The sequence below is a fragment of the Myotis davidii genome, unplaced genomic scaffold, assembly GCF_000327345.1.
Source record: "Myotis davidii unplaced genomic scaffold, ASM32734v1 scaffold394, whole genome shotgun sequence".
Taxonomy (NCBI): Eukaryota; Metazoa; Chordata; class Mammalia; order Chiroptera; family Vespertilionidae; genus Myotis; species Myotis davidii.
Genome location: NW_006287548.1, coordinates 1245048 through 1249142, shown reverse-complemented (window position 1 = coordinate 1249142; position 4095 = coordinate 1245048).

Sequence of the window (4095 nt, the reverse complement as noted above, 5' to 3'; positions counted from 1 at the left end):
ATCTTTTAGAGAGAGTGGAAGGGAGAGGAAAATACAGAGAGAAACATCGATGTGAGAGAAACACATGGATTGGTTGCCTCCTGCAAGAGCCCTGACCAGGGCCGGGGTAGAGCCTGCAACCAAGATACATGTCCTTGACCCAAATCAAACCCAGGACCCTTTGGTCTGCAGGCCAACACTCTATCCACAAACCAAACCAGCTAGGGCTCAAGCCTACAAACTTTTAAACAAGGAGTCTGAGTCAGACTACTGCAGGGTTTGGACAAGTAATGGGAAATGAACATCTGTTTCATTTTAGACAATGAGAATTTTCTTCATTTCTACACACATATGTGGCATTTCTGATTATTCCTGAATGATAGGTTCTTCTTGTTCTATCTTCTGTTTTCATGTTTATAGAGATGTGTACAGAGAGATATACACTACTTGGTAGTGGAATGTGTGATGCTAAAAGTTGGGGTGACACCTGCTGTCCTTTGCTCAGCTTTGGTTGGTTGGTGCCTAAATGGAATGCAGGCTTTGCTTTTATAAGAAAAGATAGTCTGGGTTCATTTGAACTCTCCCCTGTTTTACAAGAAGAAGAACAACAAACTATACAGCCCAAACAACACAGGTCAGCAGGTTGGGTCAGCTTATGATTCCTGGTAGTAAATTGTCTTTTCTCTCCAGTTATGTCTAAAACAAAAAATTGGACAGAAAATTTATTTAAACAACTTACAAATATATTTTTTATCATATTAACTTTCTATAGGTTGGATTGCTTTGGCAACAAGAGTAAATAAATTCCACATTTCTTTGCAAATGGCTATTTTCTTGGTAAATGTGTATCTAAAGTTAAATATATATTATCTTTGTTATTTGATATCAATTTAAATATTTTAAATTTTAAGCTAATTGAAGTAAGGCATTTAAAACTATATATGGCATACAAGGATCTAGAGCAGTGATGGCGAACCTTTTGAGCTCGGCGTGTCAGCATTTTGAAAAACCCTAACTTAATAACTCTGGTGCCGTGTCACATATAGAAATTTTTTTATATTTGCAACCATAGCAAAACAAAGATTTATATTTTTGATATTTATTTTATATATTTAAATGCCATTTAACAAAGAAAAATCAACCAAAAAAATGAGTTCATAGGTTCGCTATCACTGATCTAGACACCTACTAGCAATTTCATGACCTACCCCTTCCTACTACTTAGTGGAAACCACTTTCAACTTCTTTAAGAGTTTGTTCTCATTTCTTAACAAGATGCTTAAGAGGACATTACCTGATTTTAAAAGTTAAGATGTTTTCGGTTGATTCCATTCCTTCCTCCTGTTTTAGCCCTCTTGGGCCCCCTCCCTATTCTCCTGCTTCATTAGTTAAGATCAATGGTCAGGTCTTACATTATTCAACTTTATATTAGCATGACTGTAAAACATAGCTGAAAGCTGAGCCACATAGTATACTATAATAAAGGTTTGCTTGTACAAACAGTATTTATTTTTTGTTTTTAATAATGGTTTTATATTATTTAGTGATACATTTCAAACGCACCTTATAGAAATTTGGAAATGGATTCTTGGGAGGTGTTTTCTTCTTTTTTTTAACATTCATGTCTGTAAACATCATTATTTTGTTACTCATACTTGATTACCAAGATCAGAAATTTTAGGTTGAAGTCTCTTTATACAATCACCATCTATCTCATCAGAAAATTCTTTAAGAATGGGGAACTGTGTTGGAGGTGGATATAACTTACACAAAACCTTACTTTCTTTTGTTGTTGTTAATCCTCACCTGAGAGTATTTTTTTTCTTTTTTTTTCTTTTTTTTCTTTCTTTCTTTTGTTTTTTTAGAGAGAGAAAAGGGAGAGAGACACATTGATGTGAGAGATACATTGACTGGCTGCTTCCCGCATGCACCGTGAATAGCATCAGGGATTGAGCCTGCAAACAAGGTACATGCCCTTGACCAGAATCAAACCCAGCACCCTTTAGTCTGCAGGCCGACGCTCTATCCACTGAGCCAAACCGTCCAGGGCTCAAAACTCTAAATTTTGTTTTAAAGTTCAAATTTTATCATTGGCAATAAGTACTGTCAGTTTTTATCCTTGAAGTGGCAGGCTCATGGTGTTCATTTTTAAGGGAAATGTCTGCCAAATACCCAAGTCTGAGTAACTATGGTTTCTCTGTTAGTCATTTTCTGAAGTAAAAATGGTATTTCATGAAAAGAAGCCACGAGTTCAGCTTGAAAGTCAGACATTAGCACACTCCTTTTCCTGGAGGTAATGCTCATCCTTCAGCTCACAGCAGAACTGCTTATATCTGCCTCTCATTATTTATTTATCTATTGATTTGAGAGAAAGAGGAAGAGAGAGAGGGTAAGGAAATGAGACAGAGAGAGAGAAAGAGAGGGTGGGGAGAGAGGGAGAGAGGGAGGGAAGGAGAGAGAGAGAAAGAGAGAGAGAGAGAGAGAGAGAGAGAGAGAGAGAGAGAGAGAGAGAAATTAAGTATATGTGCCCTGACCAGGGATCAAACCCACAGCCTTAGCATATCGTAGGACACTCCAACTGAGCTATCCAACCAGGGCTCTATGCCTCTCATTTTGTCACACAGAATATTGAAAAGGTATCTAATCAAAGGTTGAGATTAATAAAATAATTTTTACAGCTTCATGAAAATCTTGAAGTGAACTCAGCTGCTTAAAACTCTGCAAGTATGTAATGAAGAATATAGTAGTACAGTTTTGCGCCATTGCCTTGATTCTTGCTAAGACACTAGCAGCTTTTCCCACCATTGCATATGTGCCATTAATGCAGATTTCAATGGGATAAAGGCAAACAATGCCAAAGTATTACTATAAAAATAGTTTTAGTGTCATAATCCTTTCCGGGCTTCCCAGCCTGTGGGTCTCACTTTTAGAGGAATCCGCTGATCTCAAGCCTCTGAGGTATAATATAAGCCTGCTAACCAGTGTCCACGTTGCTTAGAGTGAGAAGCGGGGCAGGAGAAGCCCTAAATCACCTGGACTTCATACTGGACTGTGCCTTCTTTGTTTTTAGAGAAGCCTTCTCCCTCGCCTCCTCATCTTCCCTTTTAGCCAAGGGCTGACTACTGGTTTATGGCTGTCCGGCAGGTTGCAATGCCGAGACTGAAGGTCACCATTTGGGTTCCACTCTGCATTCTAAATGTGTGCCATCCTGTAGCCTTACCGCATGACCACTGCTGAGCTCATGTCTCTGCTGAGCTCAGTTCTCGGTGTGAGCTGAGGGATGGTCGCAGAATTAATCGACAGGCATTTGGTCATTGTTCCTGGTCACTGAATACAGAGCTGCTCTTCTCTGGTTCCCTCATCTCTTTTACAAAAGTACAAAATGTCCTGAGCCTATATCAAGTTTGGCAGTTGTCACTGTTGCAAGCAGTTATGTCCAGAATACCCTTTGCCACCGGGTGAATGACATGTCAAAAATAAGAGGGCAAGGTTATTTTGTGGGGAAACCAGTGTACTCTAAGTTGATACAATGGTAGGGAGGAATAAGCCAAAATTCTTGATTGTTTTAGTGTTGCTTTATTTCTAAGGTAAGTGTCAACTACCATCAAAATGACTTGTGGGTATTCATGATGAACCATATCATCAAAAGCCATATGGGCCCAGCCAGTGTGGCTCCATGCTTGAACATTGACCCATGAACCATGAGGTCGCAGTTCGATTCCTGGTCAGGGCACATGCCCAGGTTGTGAGCTCAATCCTAGGTGTGCAAGGGGCAGCCGATCAATGGTTCTCTCTCATCATTGATATTTCTTTCTTTCTCTCCCTCTCCCTTCTTCTCTCTGAAATCAATTAAAAAAGAAAAACATATTTTTTAAAAAGCCATCTGGTTTCCTCCAAAAATGTATATGCCTTTTGAAGACCCTAAGTTGATTATAAAACTAATAAAAAACAATCACACATGATGCACTATCTTATAGAAATAGTCCAATTTTTTGGCCTTAAGATGAGCAAACCTACATGTAGGTTACTAAGCCTGAGTCTTAATTACAACCCAGGAGAAAACACCCTTGAAGGCACCCTGCGTTTAACTTTACAAGGGTCTTTCTCATTAGGATG